Here is a 19165-nt window from a genome sequence, read left to right as displayed (position 1 = left end):
CCTTCTTCGTTAATAAACCGTCAATGAGTTATTATAATTTCCTACTCGTCGTTAATCATAGATTATCACCAACCGCGGAATAACAGCTAGATCAGTGTTGTTCCCTAAATTCCTTTTATCACTGAGTACATAACCTCTCCAATACCAGATTCTATTCTTTTAAACCACCTAGTAGTAGCTCACTCAAGGTGTAATTTGGTCGAATGTTGTATCTTTTGTGAATCTATAGGTTGATCCTAATAGTTAGACTCCTAGCTCAAGGTCCACTTTCTAGTGTTGTTTATACCCACAATCGCTCCACAGAATCCCTCTGTAAGGTTTCGTGTTCTCTTCTTGTGTAAAGGTTATTCGACGATTACTTATCTCCTAACTCAATACTAGCAATATATTGAATCAGCAAATCAATTTAGTCGGCCACCTAAACAATCTATCAATCAATCATAAATATTCATTGTAATATAAACAAACGATAATGATATGAAGAACTTCAAAATAGATTAATATAATAACTCAAATCTTGTTTACAACTTAGAATTCATCCTCAATCAATAGGTGAATATCTACTCATGGATGTAGAAACATCCATGTTGTACATATGAGAAAAGTTTAGAGATATCGTTACGATTGAAGAACCGCTCTGAAACCCTAGATTTTGATCTGTGTGATATTTCTCCTCTCAAAGACTTAAAATTTCGTGATCTTATGATGATATCATTTTACATAACCTAACACCTTTTTATAGGTTCACATTACTTGGCCTTCACGTATTTAGTTCGGTTCAAGAACCCGACCCAAAAATATGAAATAACGACCCTAAACGTGACCTTAGGCCTTCCAAGGTATTAATACACGTTTTCCTACTTGCTAAGTACGCGTACTAGTCCGCGAACTTCAAATTCCAGCAGAAATTTTCGGAATTAAAGTTTGCGTACCCGTCTGCATACTTTACTGACTTCGGTATTCAATAAAAGCTTGTTTTGGCCACAACTTATTCATCCGAACTCGGAATGACCTCATTCTTTTTGCATTTTTTTTATCTTTCAATTCTATTCAATATATTTATGAGAAATACTTAATTTGAATGAGTTAAGATCGGTTTTTGTCCCGTCTCTTGATTTTGAGCATATTTGCTCCTTTTCGTCGCACTTCTTCCACTTCTCTTGGACTTGGGCACTTGGATACTTGGAATACTTCTCTTCCTACCACTTTTAAGAACTTTTTATCTCCTTTTTTGGATGATTCACCTAATAGAGGCAAATAAGAGAAAACAAGAGTAATAATACGAATACATGCAAGAATAATAGCTAAAACAAGTATGGAATGGACACTAAACTCATATGAATTATGCACTTATCAAATTCTCCCACACTTAAATTTTGCTAGTCCTCGAGCAAACTAATTAAAACTAATCCTAAATACAACAACTCCATGTCGTTGAGAAAACAGTTACACTTAACATGTATAACAAGCCTTTAAACCCTTAGGTGTCCCTAGTGGACGAGTTATAGTCTCGTGAGGGTTTACAAGAGATATAACCACAAAACCTACTCCAATTTATTCCTTGGAAGAACCACCAAGGATAGACACAAAGTAGAAGATAAATAATTAGCATGCATAAGTTCTTTAGCTGCAAACATCCCACATACATTCCAATCATCACACACAAGCAATTACTTACGTGTGACATTCAACCTGATTGTAAAACTCTACGAAGATAGTCATTGTACTTGTTGCAACGTTTATTACAACACTCGCTACTGAAATCACATGGATAGATAAGAAAATGGAAATAAAAAAGTGAAGTGTGCAAATGTTAACTAAAGTGAAAGATGTTACCCACAATAGTTGTATGAATGTCGTCAAAGGATTCTTATTTATAGCGCAATAGTTGAGAGAAGCACCCATTTAACTTGACCACATGATTAGATACTCTAAGCGCATGTTTCCTTTCAGGAAGTATGTGATAGTGATGTAGATTTTAGATAACCAAAATTAATGATTAAATGAAACCTAGTTATATCCGCAAGCGCACAGGTCAATCGTAGTATCGATAGCAAATGCGGGTCGTTCCCACGAGGAATGTGAAAATACTACTACTAACTAATATCAAAAATAACTAATTAACAAGATGATGTTTTAACTGTTTTCAGAAATCCGAAACAAAAAGAAACAATAAATAATTTTAATAGCAAACAAAATGAGAGCGGGTTATTAGGGTTTTCGGTTTCCACCAATTAATTATACAAATTATACTAGTCGTTAAAAATATATTCCATGCATTTTTCAAATATTGTTTCTCCGTTGTAATTTTCTTCGCTTCATGGGTAGTGATTCTAAAGCATTACCTATCAATCCTAAAGCATATCACGTCAAGGGATTTAACCAAAGCAAGCCATATCAATTGAAAAGCATAAATAATCAAGAAAATCACATGAAAAATAAAATACCAAGTTATATGAAGAAAAACTACTAGTCATTTAAATCATTATTGAGCATATAAATGTAGAGTTTACACAATAAAATTGGTTTCTACCCAAACCCTAACATAACTCTACCTAGACATGGCTTTCTCAAAAACCATAAACATATTAAAATCAAACTTTAGCTAAAGAAAAACGAAGAATCGAAAACAAAACTCCAAAATCCTTCTCCTGTTTCTCTTCCAGCTCAAGAGTAGGAGATAGAGTAAATAGACTTTTGAGTGACAAATAAGTTCAAGTCTCCACAAACCTTTTCGTCGATGAAGATCCACCAGTTCCTTGAGTAGTCCTTCGTCTTATATGATGATTTCCATGGAGTCTTGAGCTCAACTACACATTCTATCCTAATCCGAGACCTTTAACTATGTAGGCTAGAAATCAAGACTTATAGTTTTGATCACTAACATTGACAAACATGCTTGAGATAGCAACGCATGCGAGTTCGACCGAGCAATGCTCTAACAATCTCCCCCTTTTTCAATTTTAGTGGCAAAACTATTAATACATATGGAATATAAAAAATAAATAAATTAACTTTTGTAGCTCCTATTCCACATGCCTAATCTTCAACATTACTCGAAATCTTCGTCACTTCCAAGTACTCCAATGATCCCAAAGGTTGTAAGTTTAGCATCATCGTTGTTGAAAATCCGTAGCTATAACAACAAGAAAACAATAGTTCTCAATCATTGTTATACAGTGTCATAGTATCATTATACATCGTCAAAGTTCAATTGTATCACAATTTCAACAACAATACTATGGTGATATGTATCACTCCCCCTTAGTCAATACTCCATCTCACATGGAAACCACTCCCCCTTACATAATGATCCGAAAACCATATGTATTTGTAGTGTGAACTACATATTAATTTCCCCCCTTTTTGTCAATAAAATTGGCAAAGGTACAAGAACGGGATCCTAATGCAATTTACGAAAGAGACATTCAAAAGAAAGTAAAAATATCAACTTGTTCTTTAGATGCAATCATAAAGCCGAAACTAAATGCATTCATCAAGGAGTTTATAAAGATACAAGATAACCCCTATAATATTCCACAACCGCACTCCCCACAAAGATTTTGCAATTAAGCGCAAGTTCAGAAAGAACTCTCCCCCATAAAACGTCATTCCCAAGGGAACAACAAGAGCGACCTTAATTTAGAAAGAAAAGAAGGATTTCTTTGGACATAAAAAATCACATACAAGTATGAATTTGAATACAAAATATTAAATTAACCACAAGAAGTTCATGATTAATTTAACCGAAAATGCTCAACACAAGTAAACGTATGGAGACTTAAGAGCGCTCAATTAGATTAATCACAAGTAAACCCATAATTAATCTAATCGAAATACACAATCAAACTAATAACAAAGTAATCAATTTAATTGGTCATACTCGCATAAGAGAGTTTATGGATCAATGACTAAGTTAATCATGAAAACAATCAACCCAGTCATGAACGCTCAAACATAAGAAGACTTATGGAGTCAAAGCTAAATAACCAAACAAGATGAATTTAGTTGAAAATGCTCGACAAAGTACCTTACGGAACAACAACATAGCTAATCAAAAATAATCAACTTGGTTGTTTAATGCTCAACATAAGACACTTTACGGAGCCTCACAGTAATACATAAAACATGGATCGGGAAGATCAATTACTGCGGAATACACAAGGATTCATTCTATTTTCCATCACTATTTGCATAACGACATTTAATAGACATAATCCTTGCAAAAAAAATATTTTAACCTATCTTCCATCAATAATTGACAATATAGGCTTAACTTTTGTATTTGTCAAAAGTCTATTCATTCTTTTATCAATACAATACATGAATATCGACATTCGAAAGACTTTAATTTTTACAGGATATGGGACAATCAAGTTCACGGACGCAAACACACATATCCCATAATAATATTTCAATATATAAAACCATAAAGATTAATACTGCAAAAATCATCTTCCAAACAGTTTAGAATTTAAACCAATAAATCTAAAAACATGAACATGAAAACGTTGGACATAGCTATGTGTAATCACAATAATGGCTTTTCCAACCTCTAGTTATTCTTCTAAAAAAAAAAGAAAAATAGAAGATTTACTAGGAAATAAAACCTTTGAAGAATTATTTATCCTCCCTGAACTCCTTGTCGTCAACAGCCATTGGAACATAAGGTTCATTAAGGTATGAGTTTATATCAATAAACCTTCTTGGCTGATGTTGTCGAACCAGGGCCTTCTGAATCTCATGAGTCTTATATACAAAAGCCTTTATTTGTTGAATCTCCTTTCGCATCTCCTTCAACTCTCCAAGAACACCAGAAAACTTCTGAGAGTTTGAAGGAACGGCTCTTGGCTTCCTCACATTCCTTCGTTTTCTTTTCAAGGTAGGAGATAATGGAGATTTTTCTTTTTCCTTCATGGTTGATGGCTTAACAATCACATTTACATCTTTTCCATCAGAAGACATCATGCTTGGAGTATCCATAACGTATGGGTTTGTGAGAGGAAATCACAAATTGAACTCAACAAGTAGTCTTGAGATAAAAAGAAGTCACAGCGAAGGAAAACAGGAATGTAGGGTTTCGAAACCTTTAAACAGGTTCGCACACGTCCAACTCACAACCCTATAAAGAGTGGAATGTCGATAATAACCCTCCTTTGATAGACATGAAGAACAAAAGCTTAGAAAAGAAGAAAGAAAACTTTTCCTAAAGCATGAGAGGTACAAAATCATTGTATCTTTTGATTAGGCACATGAGACAAGAGTTCCAAATCAACACAATCAAGCTGCGTTGCGGTGAACAATAATTTGTCCACCATTTTCCTCTTGAGAGGAAACCTCAGACTTATGTCTATCAAAACGACTTGACCATACTTTCTTCGCTAATGGTCTTGGTTTATCCTTGGAAACTAACTTCTCAGACGAAGATAAGATCCTACATACCTCAGCTGTCTTCTGAGCAAGTTTAAGCTTCCTTGCTAAATGATTTGCTCTTCGTTGAAGTTTGTTGACGTGCCTCAATTGGTGTTTGTACTTGTAACACCTTGAAAGTTCATGACCCTTTAGAGAACAATACGAACACGTCAAACTAGGATATAAATCAGGCTTCTGAGATGTGCATGCAGCTAGACACATGGTGGAACCTGAAACATTACAAACAGAGTTTCCAAGAAATGGGTCAATTTTTTTTTCCAAATTAGTTGGATTATCTTCTGAAAGAATATTGAGATTGATGTATGTATTGCTACAGTTATCAAAATCAGTATTTTCACCAAGCTGTGCAATAATTGATTTCCCGTCTTCATTAGAATCATAGTTGTCAGACATTTCATCAAGAGTTGCAGCAAGACCTTTGTTCCCAGTGTATTTTCTATGATTTGGACACTCATTTGCAAAATGACCAAATCCTTTACACTTAAAGCACTGAGGCATATCCTCATCATCAGTCTCATCTGTTTCCCTGTTTTTAGGAGGAATACGATTATGAGGTTTAACTGGTGCTTTAGGTTTATCTCTGGAGAACCGTTTACTTCTCTTCAACAGAAGATCTATAAACTTTCTTGTGATCATAGAGACTGACTTGTCAAGATCTCCATCTGATGAATCTGTCTCAGAATGATCATCTTCGGAGATATACACTTTTTTACTCTTATCAAGTAATTTAGTGTCCTTTTGTGATTTAGACGCAACATCCTTAGTTTGGATGAATGTTCGTGATCAAGGATCTTAAGCTTCCCAATGAGCGTATTTCTGGAAAGATTATCAAGGTTATTTCCCTCAACGATGGCATGCTTCTTAGAATCGTATCTAGATGGCAGCGATCTGAGAATTTTCATCACAATGTCCTTTTCAGGAATAGTCTTACCCAATGCAAAAGATGCATTAACAATTTCAGACACTTTGTGATAAACTCATCAAATGTTTCTTCATCTGTCATACGAAGGTTTTCCCAATCGGAATTAAGGTTTTGAAGCCTAGCTTCCTTTTCACTGGAGTTACCTTCGAATACGGTTTCCAAGATATCCCAAGCTTCTTGCGACTTAGTGCAATTAGTCATATGGTGCTGAAGATTTGGGGTAATGGCATGTATGATCGCATTTAAACCGTCGGAGTTTTGCTTTGCAACAAGTATTTCAGCAGGGTTGTATTCACCAATAGGTTTGGGAACGTTTACATCTCCAACTGCCACAACGGGAGGATCATAGCCATTAACAACATATACCCATGATTGAAAATCACGCGCTTGAAGAAAAGCTCGCATATCAATTTTCCACCATAAGTAATTTGAGCCATCGAAGACTGGTGGTACGTTAATTGAGATAGCACCTCTGTCCATAGAGTCGGATCGCTACAAACACAGACTTGTAAGGTCTTGAACGTGTTTGCCTGCTCTGATACCAATTGAAAAAGTGGGGGTACAACAACCACACCCAATATTTTGCTTAGCAATCTGTATGGAAAAGCTCCAATATACTTTCTAGAGAATCAACTAGACAGTCAGTCTCAATCTAGATAAAAAGTATATCAAAGAGTTTATATCTCAATCTCTCGATTTGATCTTTACTCAAGCAAATAGAAATCTGCGAGTCTTTATCAAAGAGAGATAACTTGGATGGTACCAAAAACCAATATCCAAGTGTAAATCAATTTAAATCAACAACCAAAAAGGTCGGATATTCTAATTGATTGAACAACGCACAACCTGTGATATTTCAATTATATAAAAACATATAATGCGGAAAAGAAATAACACAGACACCAGAATTTTATTAACGAGGAAACCGTAAATGCAGAAAAACCCCGGGACGTATTCCAGATTGAACATACATTGTATTAAGCCTCTACAGACACTAGCCTACTCCAAACTAACTTTGGTCTGGACTGTAGTTGAACCCCAATCAATATCATACTGATCCAAGGTACAATTATGCTCCTACGCCTCTGATACCAGCAGGATACTGCGCACTTGATTCCCTTAGCTAATCTCACCCACAACTAAGAGTTACTACGACCCAAAGTCGAAGACTTTAATAAACAAATCTGTATCACACAGAAAAGTCTACGATAATAGATAAATCCATCTCCCAAGAATATACCTAGGAGCTTTGTTCCGTCTTTTGATAAATCAAGATGAACATGAACCAATCAATAATACCAGACTTATATTCCCGAAGAACAGCTTAGTATTATCAATCACCTCACAATAATCTTAATCGACGCAGCGAAAAAAGATATTTTGGAATCCCAAACGATGAGATGAAGTTTGTTTGTCATTAATTTTCTATCTTGCCTACCGGAGATATAAAATCTCAAGCCAATTATTTCAATTGTACTCGTACGATAGAAGATGCAAGATCAGATCACACAAATACAAGAAAAGTAGTATCGGTCTGGCTTCACAATCCCAATAAAATTTTTAAGTCGTTAACCTGGTTTAGAAGAAGAAACAAAAGGTTAAATGAGAATCGACTCTATCTTAGCACAACTAGTATCACACAGAATGTGTGGGGATTAGGTTTCCCAGTTGCTAGAGTTCTCCCTTATATACACTTTAAAATCAGGGTTTGCAATCAATGTTAGCTTAGTAACAAAGCATTCATATTCAACGTTAGATGAAAACCTGATTAGATTCAAGCTAATATTTCTCAACCGTTAGATCGAAAACTTAGCTTGTCACACACAAATAAAATGTCAAATTTTGGGTTTATGAACCGTACCCAAACATTAACATTTGTTGGTTCAACAATAGTTAACCAAATGGTTAGCCATATGATTACTTTCATATCAACCATATTCTTCTTCACCATAACTAGTTCAAATGACTCAAATGAACTAGTTAGAGAGTTATTAAATTGCTTAGATATTATATAACTACACAAGACACAATTGAAGCAAAATCGGTTTGATTCACTCGAATCGGTTCATGAACTTTATATCCACGGTTTGCAAAAGCATTCCTTACTTTATTTAAACATTAGTTCAAGAACAACCGACTTTAGATATAACTTTCTCAAGTTTGCGGACTGGGTTCGCGGACTTAAGCTCATGGAAGGATTACACTACTCCAGAAGAAAATCTCGGGCCAAGAAGTTCCGCAAGTTCGCGGACTTGGCTCACGCCACTTCCATTTCTCTTGATCAACAAAGTTCGCAAACTTTGATTCGAGGAATAAGGATTTATACATATATGTGTTTACACAACAATGATTATATCCTACTGTTTATGGGTGAAAATCGTTTCTGCCGATTTTGGTAATTTCGGTAGGTGAGTGAGAAACAAATCTAAACCTTAAACAAATGTACTGCACGGGAGTACTTTAGATTCGAGAGATCAATCTGTACAACTCCGGACTAAACCAATAAATGGCCATTCCGGATTTGTTTCGGTCACAAAGAGGAGGAGAAGGGCTGGTTTAGGGAGGGAAGCGAAGAGAGTGTTGAGACCAGAACAGTTCTGGAAGAGTAGTACTTGACTTGTATCAGAAGGTGAAAGCTTTTGGGAAATCTAGCAGAGTTTCCTTTCTGAGTATTATATTTCTCCTGACCAAAAACTTGTTGTCTTGGTGGAAATAGGTAAGACCTATTTATACAAGTCTAAGTGAAACGTACTCTGGCCTCGTAAGAAAAAAAACGGATGAGTTAAATGGGAAGAGGTGGTAACGCCTGGTATTGATGGAATTTGATGGAATTGATGTTCCATAATGAAAGAGCGTTTCACCATTACTTCCTGCATTTACTAACCGTTTTATTCTTAATACACTGTCTTGAAACGGGCATTTGTGTATGCCGCACGCTGTAAACCGCCAAACCAAAACCCTAAAGAGCATCCCCCAGTTTGTGACATGTATTGATGTCTCGAGTGTTTTCATGGAAAACGTGTAGCATGTCGCTGGTGTTTGATAAGTTGAGCTTGAGAGATGTGTCGGCTCAGTGGCGACCTTCGACGGTCGAGATTTTGCATCTTAAGAGAAATCGTGACCTTTGATGTAGGCGCGGCATGCAAAAGTGCAAGGGTTGCACGACATGTGCCAATGGCTTGTGCAGAATCCCTTGGCTGTAGGTTGCACATCGGGTGCAAGTGGTAATGCCAAAATGCAAGTGTTGCATGGCATGAGCCAATGGGGCGCGTGGCGCTTTGGCCCTAGGTTTGCACGGCTAGGCATGCTAGGTTGCAAGGGTCGCTTGGCATGTTCCAATGGCGCGTGTTGCGGCTTGGCACTAGGTTTGCACGTCTTGGCATGCTAGGTCGCAAGCGTCGCTTGGCATGCTAGGTCGCAAGCGTCGCTTTGCATGTGCCAATGGCCCGTGTGGAGGCTTGGCCCTAGGTTTGCACGGCTTGGCATGCTAGGTCGCAAGCGTCGCTTGGCATGTGCCAATGGCGCGTGTGGAGGCTTGGCCCTAGGTTTGCACGGCTTGGCATGCTAGTTCGCAAGCGTCGCTTGGCATGTGAAAATGGCGCGTGTGGCGGCTTGGCCCTAGATTTGCACGGCTTGGCATCCTAGGTCGCAAGCGTCGCTTGGCATGTGCCAATGGCGCGTGTGGCGGCTTGGCCATAGGTTTGCACGGCTTGGCATGCTAGGTCACAAGCATCGCTTGGCATGTGCCAATGGAGCGTGTGGCGGCTTGGACCTAGGTTTGCACGGCTTGTCATTCTAGGTCGCAAGCTCGCTTGGCATGTGGCGCAATGATTAAGCAGCTCGAATTTGGCATGGTTGCAGTGAAGCGCAATGATTGTGCAACTCGAATTTGGCACGGTTGCCGTGAAGCGCAATGATTGTGCGGGTTGGTTTTGGCATGGTTGCCATGATGCGCAACGATTGTGCGGCTTTGGTTTTGGCATAGTTTCCATGATGCGCAGTGATTGTGCGGCTTTGGTTTTGGCATAGTTGCCATGATGCGCAGCGATTGTGCGGCTTTGGTTTTGGCATAGTTTCCATGATGCGCAGCGATTGTGCGGCTTTGGTTTTGGCATAGTCGCCATGATGCGCATCGATTGTGCGGCTTAGGTTTTGTGTGTCGAAACCCTAGTTTAGCATTTGAAAAAAGATACCCTAGTAATTTTTTACATAAGTGCATTAAATGTTCTAATAAATGTGTTTAGCGTCACCGGTGACGTCATTCTATGCGTAAGGTTTTACGATTTTACCCCTTGTCTAAAAACCACCATCAACATTAAGTCCCCTGCTTAGCTTGGAACAGGGGACTTGTTGCAAGGTAAGCATAAGATGGTGACAGACGAGGATAGAACTGAGACAATAAGTCGTGAAAAAGGGCTTAGGAGACTTTTCTGACCTTTTTCGAGATGTAAGTAGAATTCACAATCCTTGTATCTGGTAGCTTTGTACAAATCCCAGTCGTTTATATGTCTTTGTGGTCAGGCTTTGGAGCGCGAGGCGGAGTTGCTATCATAGACTGGGTGTGAAAGGGATTTGTCAGTATTATTGAGCCTGGAATGGGCGTGGGCCGTTTGGCAGAGCATGGCGTTGGAAAGCATGGTGTTGGAAAGCGTGGTGTGGCGCGGATTGGCAGCTGGCGCGGGTTGGGAAGCTGGCGCGGATTGGGAAGCTGTCGCGGATTGGCAGCTGGCGCGGATTTGGGAAGCTGGCGCGGATTGGGAAGCCGACGCGGATTGGGAAGCCGACGCGGATTGGGAGGCCGGCGCGGATTGGAAGCTGGCGCGGGTTTGGGAAGCTAGCGCAAATTGGGAAGCTGGCGCGGATTAGGAAGCTGGCGCGGATGGAGTGCTTGGTGGGACCGGTGTTAGCAAGGAGGGTGTGTGAGTTTTTGGAAGTGACCAAGCTTGCTATTGCGGGCCCGGCTGCTTTTCTCCATGTACGTCTTTGAAAAGGTAATCCTTTCCCTCTTCGAAGTCCCCTCAATTATCACGCCTATATATATAAGAAGGATGTTCTCCTTTTATCTTGCACCTTTGTTCTTCCATACCTTCGCGTTAGCGACAGAGTGACAAGGAGAGTCAGCATTCCAGGTATGTCTTCTGATGCTTCTTCTTTAACTCTTTATATATTTTTGTATGCTAGTACGAAAACTCTTAGTTGTATATACGTTTCGTATGAACCCATAGAAAACATCGTTCTTCCATGTCTTCGTAGAATCGAGTCATAAGTGTGATTCTTATGAACCCATAGACTTTTCGTCATGAATACTGCGGCAGTATGTTTATGAAAACCTAGTTGCTTAGGGTTTCCTTTGGCTATGTGTGGGTGATGATTTCTTCTCGTCTTCCCCTTTTGGCGCAGATATCTTGTTACCAAAGCACCATAAGAAACTTCGACAAGATGTCACCTGAACAAAGTCTTGCTTCACCAAAATACGTTGGAAACTCCAAACCAAACACGGATGATGACTTCTTCACAAATCCCCTTGCCGCAACCCGGCAAAATCATCCAAATTTCGTGCCAATTCTCTTGACCGGTTTGGAGGATGAAAGGAGAACCTGTTCAGTCCGACCAGAAAGCATAATACGGTTTTGTCTTCACAAAGGGGTGTACTCTGCTTCCCATATTGATTTCAGAATGTGTCAAATCCCGTTGCGCTCCTTTGATAAATGGATTGATTTTATGGTGAGACAGGAACATATAAGTGTTAATTTGACTCGAGCACAGATCGTTGACGCTGTTAGGGATTCCGCAAATCTTCAAATTAGGAAGGACATCCCTGGTTTAATTGCTTTTATCCCCAGATGGTGCCCGGATACTCACACAGTCTTATGCAGGTGGGTGAAATGACCTTCTCCCTAGAAAGCGTGGCCCTTCTACTGAATCTTCCCGTAACAGGAAACCTTAATATCCAATTGTCAGAAGATGAAGAAAAGATGTGAGCTGATCTTGTTGCGAATTCGAAATATTTCGTTCAGAAAGAGAACGAAAAGTGTTTCTACGGCTGGTGGGTGTCCAAATGGTTCCCGGATGAGCTGGAACCGAGTCAAAAGAGTAATACACTTCATTTTGCGGCATTCTTGGCTCTCTGGTTGTCTAGGGACATTTTCGATGACGGTTCCGGTAAGAAAGATATAAGACAAGAGCTTCTGGCAATTGCCGTAAGGTTAGCGAGAGGTGAAGTTCTTCCTATTGGAAGCCTGTTCCTTGGTTCTCTGTATACGCATCTGGATCACTTGGTTGCAGATATGCGCGTTTCGAACGGTTTTATGAAAGTGGACTCGTATGTCCATGTTGCTTTCCTTCAAGCGTGGTTATGGGAGCATTTCGAGAAGTATGCTCCAAAACCGTTACCTTCGATTCCCGCGAGCTGGGATGGCTCCAGAATACTCCGATGGGTGAACAGGCTCCCAAGAGCTGGCTTGGACTTGGTTGGATTCCTTGATAAGTTGCATGAAGTCGGTTTTCGCTCGTGGGCCCCGGTGCATGCGTCCGTAGTTCAGGTTAACACCTTTGCTTCAGCTCCGAATATGGCTTTGCTTTCTGAAGATAACCTGAGTGCTGGTAAAGATTTGTTTATGCGGAGTTGCATGCCTAGTTACATGCCGTCTTTCTTTAGGGGATCGTTCCAAGTAGCTTCTTATAATATTGATCGTGCTGCTCGTCACATGGGTTTCGACCAAGGGATCCCTCTTGCTCGTCAGCCGGTTGTTCCTAAGAATTTGTTGCTTGTTGCTCTTAATGCCAGCGTTCTTGAACCGGGTACGCGTCTACCCTTCTTGCCTTCGGAAAGAGTTCCTTCGACGACTTTCAAGAATAATGAGTTATGTCAAGATGAGTTCCTTACTATCCGTGGTTTTGTGAACCATATGGTAGCGAATGCCCGTTTTAGACCCACTCCTGAGGTTTTGGCAAAGCATTCAATGTTGAGAAATCCTCCGGAAACTAAGCGAAAGTCGCCTGAAAATGTGGACAGTCCCCAGGTGAAGGAACGGAGGACGAAGAACCGCGCTGGTGGATTCCGGTCGGTTTTGACAGACCCGACGACTCCCGTGTCTTTCAACTCCTCCAATATTCAGGTATGTGTTGCCTCTTTCCTGGTTCAACTAAAACGTGTAGATTTTTATTTCGTTTCTGAATATTTGCATCTTGTTTCCACCAGGTTTTCGATAGTGTTAACGCCTTTACTGCACTTGCTCGTCGTCAGGAGACAACAACTCTTTCAAAAGAGGTCAGCAGTGTTGAGCCCTGTCGTGATAAGGAAGAGTCAGAGAAAGAGAAGAGTTCAGAAGATGAAGGCAGTTCTTCTGACAGCGGCACTGGCTCTTCTTCGAGAAGTGGTTCGGTAAGTCTTGCACACGTTTTATTTTCCTTTCTCTTCTTTTTTTTTCCGAAGAAAAATGTCTAACTCAAGATTGCATGAAGGATCTGAGGAAGGGTCTGATTCTGGAGACGATTCTGAGATAGAGGTTCGTGAATATTTGCCTCAAGCTGTGACTACTACTGGCGCTTTGGAGATGAAAGTTGATCAAATGAAGAGCATGGACACGACTCGAACAACGGAGGATGTTCCGATGACCGTTAATGCAAACGTGGAAGAGAACCTTTCGCCAGTCGTGGGTCTGGTTGCAGGTGCCCCTTTCGATCCCCCGTACTTGGTTCCTTACCCAGGTCATGTGCTGGTCGGCGGCTTCAGTGTGCTAGCTAAGTACGAGGTGTTGTATACCAAGATCTGGGAAAGACATGGACGCATTGTCACGCCAAAGAAGATCACCAGTCGATTCTCACTAGTCAAACGTGTGGAAGAAATCCTGTCTTCAGTCGAGGACATCTGCGAGGTGACTGGCCATACTGTTTCTGAGGACGTCATCACCAGTTGGAAGTATCATCATGATATGTGTGTAGAGAACGAGTTTAACGTTCCATGGTTCGTTAAGGGCTTCGCTGAGATCCAGAAATTGAAAACCGCAGTAGTCGAAAGTCTTTATGCGGATGAAATTGCACAACATGAGGCATAAATCGAAGAACTTTCAAAGACGTTGACCCTGAAAAGAGAGGCTCTCGAAGATGCAAGGGTGGCTTTCTCTAAGAAGACCAGACCCCTGTTGGAAAATTTTCTATGAATGTTTCTCTGTCCTTTTCAAAATTTTGCTTAGTTTTTTTTTTTTTTGAAAGGCACACAGGGTGTCTGGTTTGAAGTTTGAATGATTTTTGATAGACGGTTGGTATTTTTGAGAATACCGAATTATTTTTGAAATGAATGGTTTTAATAGTATTATTCTGATTATGACTTGTGAATAGGATATCGTATCTATGAAAGTGTGTATCGGTAATTGTCACAAGATAAGCACAGTATGACGGTTTTCGTCGAGAATCCTAAAAGAATGAATTGTATATTTCTCCCAATCTAGATTTACTCAGTTTTCTGGGTCTCCTGATGAAAAAGGGATCCTCCATGTGTAAGATCGAGTTTTTTGGGGAAGCACCACGGCGATTGTGGAAAGTCCCCTGTCGTTTTGAGTCACTTGATGATTGGATCGTTTGTTTTTGGTTTCTGTGAAGTCCCCAGTCGTCTCTTGCGGTTTGCGACTGGTAACCAGGTTGTCTGGTAGTCGAGTTGTGGTTCCCTGAACAGATCTCTTGCTTCTGCTGTCCTGATGCCTGGATCGAAATATGAGATCGAGGATTGAAAACTGACATTGTGACCGAAAGATCAACCCTCCCACTGTGGTCGCCAATTGTTTATGGGTGAAAATCGTTTCTGCCGATTTTGGTAATTTCGGTAGGTGAGTGAGAAACAAATCTAAACCCTAAACAAATGTACTGCACGGGAGTACTTCAGATTCGAGAGATCAATCTGTACAACTCCGGCCTAAACCAATAAATGGCCATTCCGGATTTGTTTCGATCACAAAGAGGAGGAGAAGGGCTGCTTTTGCCCTAGGTTTGCACGGCTTGGCATGCTAGGTTGCAAGGGCCGCTTGGCATGTACCAATGGCGCGTGTGGCGACTTGACACTAGGTTTGCACGGCTTGGCATGCTAGGTTGCAAGCGTCGCTTGGCTTGTGCCAATGGCGCGTGTGGCGGCTTGGCCCTAGATTACGGCTTGGCATGCTAGGTCGCAAGCGTCGCTTGGTATGTGCCAATGACGTGTGTGGCGGCTTTGCCCTAGGTTTTCACGGCTTGGCATACTAGGTCGCAAGCGTCGCTTGACATGTGCCAGTGGTGCATGTGGCTGCTTGGCCCTAGGTTTGCACGGCTTGGCATGCTAGGTCACAAAAGTCGCTTGGCATGTGCCAATGGCGCATGTGGCGCAATGATTGTGCAGTTCCGTGAAGCGCAATGATTATGCATCTCGAATTTGGCACTGTTGCCGTGAAGCGAAATGATTGTGCGGCTTGGTTTTGGCATGGTTTCCATGATGCGCAGCCATATTGCGGCTTTGGTTTTGGCATAGTTGCCATGATGCACAGCGATTGTGCGGCTTTGGTTTTGTCATAGTTGCCATGATGCGCAACGATTGTGCGGCTTTGGTTTTGACATAGTTTCCATGATGCGCAGCGATTGTGCGGCTTTGGTTTTGGCATAGTTGTCATGATGCGCAGCGGTTGTGCGGCTTAGGGTTTTGTGTGTCGAAACCCTAGTTTAGCATTTGAAAAAAGATACCCTGGTAATTTTTTACATAAGTGCATTAACTGTTCTAATAAATGTGTTTAGCGTCACCAGTGACGTCATGCTATGCGTAAGGTTTTACGATTTTACCCCTTGTCTAAAAACCACCATCAACACCTACCAATGGTTATGTAATCTAAACTCTCATTTCAATCATTGAAACATTCTCAGAGGACGGATATAGCCGTTATTCACAGAGAAATTTTCAAAGTGATTGAAACATAACATGACTTTCGTCACTAGGTAAAGAAGAATTCGGCTAAAGTGAAAGCCTACCAACACATATTTCGAAAAATAGATAAGCGAGATAAACTCGGCTCGAAATAGCAAATGTGTATAATGAAAGTCTATATATCAAAACGACTTTTGTCTCATGAGTAGGAGATAGAGTAAATATACTTTTGAGTGACAGATAAGTTCAAGTCTCCACATACCTTTTAGTCGATGAAGATCCACCAGTTCCTTGAGTAGTCCTTCGTCTTGTATGATGATTTTCATAGAGTCTTGAGTTCAACTACACTTTCTATCCTAATCCGAGACCTTTAGCTATGTAGGCTAGAAATCAAGACGTATAGTTTTGATCACTAATATTGACAAACATGCTTGAGATAGCAACGCATGCGAGTTCGACCGAGCAATGCTCTAACAATCTCCCCCTTTGTCAATTTTAGTGGAAAAACTATTAATACATATGGAATACAAAAAATAAATAAATTAACTTTTGTAGATCCTATTCCACATGCCTAATCTTCAACATTACTCGAAATCTTTGTCACTTCCAAGTACTCCAATGATCCCAAAGGTTGTAAGTTTAGCATCATCGTTGTTCAAAATCTATAGCTATAACAACAAGAAAACAATAGTTCTCAATCATTGTTATACAGTGTCATAGTATCATTATACAGCGTCAAAGTTCAATTGTATCACGACTTCAACAACAATACTATGGTGATATGTATCGCTCCCCCTTAGTCAATACTCCATCTCACATGGAAACCACTCCCCCTTACATAATGATCCGAAAACCATATGTATTTGTAGTGTGAACTACATATTAATTCTCCCCCTTTTTGTCAATAAAATTGGCAAAGGTACAAGAACGGGATCCTAATGAAATTTCCGAAATAGACATTTCATGACTAAAAGAAAGTAAAAATATCAACTTGTTCTTTAGATGCAATCATAAAGCCGAAGCTAAATGCATTCATCAAGGAGTTTATAAAGATACAAGATAACCCCTATAATATTCCACAACCGCACTCCCCACAAAGATTTGGCAATTAAGCGCAAGTTCAAAAAGAACTCTCCCCCATAAAATGTCATTCCCAAGGGAACAACAAGAGCTACCTTAATTTCAAAATAAAAGAAGAATTTCTTTGGACATAAAAAATCACATACAAGTATGAATTTGAATCCAAAATATTAAATTAACCACAATAAATTCATGATTAATTTAACCGAAAATGCTCAACACAAGTAAACGTATGGAGACTTAAGAGCGCTCAATTAGATTAATCACAAGTAAACCCATAATTAATCTAATCGAAATACACAATCAAACTAATCACAAAGTAATCAATTTAATTGGTCATACTCGCATAAGAGAGTCTATGGAGCAATGACTAAGTTAATCATGAAAACAATCAACCCAGTCATGAACGCTCAAACATAAGAAGACTTATGGAGTCAAAGCTAAATAACCAAACAAGATGATTAATTTAGTTGAAAATGCTCGACATAAAGTACCTTACCGAACAACAACATAGCTAATCAAAAATAATCAACTTGGTTGTTTAATGCTCAACATAAGACACTTTACGGAGCCTCACAGTAATACATAAAACATGGATCGGGGAAAATCAATTACTGCGGAATACACAAGGATTCATTCTATTTTCCATCACTATTTGCATAACGACATTTAATAGACATAATCCTTGCAAACAAAAGATTTTAACCTATCTTCCATCAATAATTGACAATATAGGCTTAACTTTTGTATTTGTCAAAAGTCTATTCATTCTTTTATCAATACAATACATGAATATCGACATTCGAAAGACTTTACTTTTGACAGGATATGGGACAATCAAGTTCACGGACGCCCATAAAAATATTGCAATATATAAAACCATAAAGATTAATACTGCAAAAATCATCTTCCAAACAATTTAGAATTTAAACCAATAAATCTAAAAACATGAAGATGAAAACGTTGGACATAGCTATGTGTAATCACAATAATGGCTATTCCAACCTCTAGTTATTCTTCTAAAAAAAATAGAAGATTTACTAGGCAATAAGATCTTTGAAGAATTATTTATCGTCCCCGAACTCCTTGTCGTCAACAGCCATTGGAACATAAGGTTCATTAAGGTAGGAGTTTATATCAATAAACGTTCTTGGCTGATGTTGTCGAACCAGGGCCTTCTGAATTTCATGAGTCTTATACACAAAAGCCTTTATTTGTTGAATCTCCTTTCGCATCTCCTTCAACTCTTCAAGAACACCAGAAAACTTCTGAGAGTTTGAAGGAACGTCTCTTGGCTTCCTCACATTCCTTCGTTTTCTTTTCAAGGTAGGAGATAATGGAGATTTTTCGTTTTCCTTCATGATTGATGGCTTAACAATCACATTTACATATTTTCCATCAGCAGACATCATGCTTAGAGTATCCATAACGTATGGGTTTGTGAGATGAAATCACAAATTGAACTCAACAAGTAGTCTTGAGATATAAAGAAGTCACAACGAAGGAAAACAGGAATGTAGGGTTTCGAAACCTTTAAAAAGGTTCGCACACGTCCAACTCACAACCTTATAAAGAGTGTAATTGTCGATAATAACCCTCCTTTGATAGACAGGAAGAACAAAAGCTAAGAAAAGAAGAAATAAACTTTTCCTAAAGCCTGAGAGGTACCAAATCATTGTCTCTTTTGATCAGGCACATGAGACAAGATTTCCAAATCAACACAATCAAGTTGCGTTGCGGTGAACAACAATTTGTCCACCATTTTCCACTTGGAAGGACTCCTCAGACTTCTGTCTATCAAAATGACTTGACCATACTTTCTTCTCTAATGGTATTGGTTTATCCTT

Source organism: Papaver somniferum, chromosome 7, assembly GCF_003573695.1.
Source record: "Papaver somniferum cultivar HN1 chromosome 7, ASM357369v1, whole genome shotgun sequence".
Lineage (NCBI taxonomy): Eukaryota > Viridiplantae > Streptophyta > Magnoliopsida > Ranunculales > Papaveraceae > Papaver > Papaver somniferum.
This window is presented reverse-complemented; position numbering follows the sequence as displayed.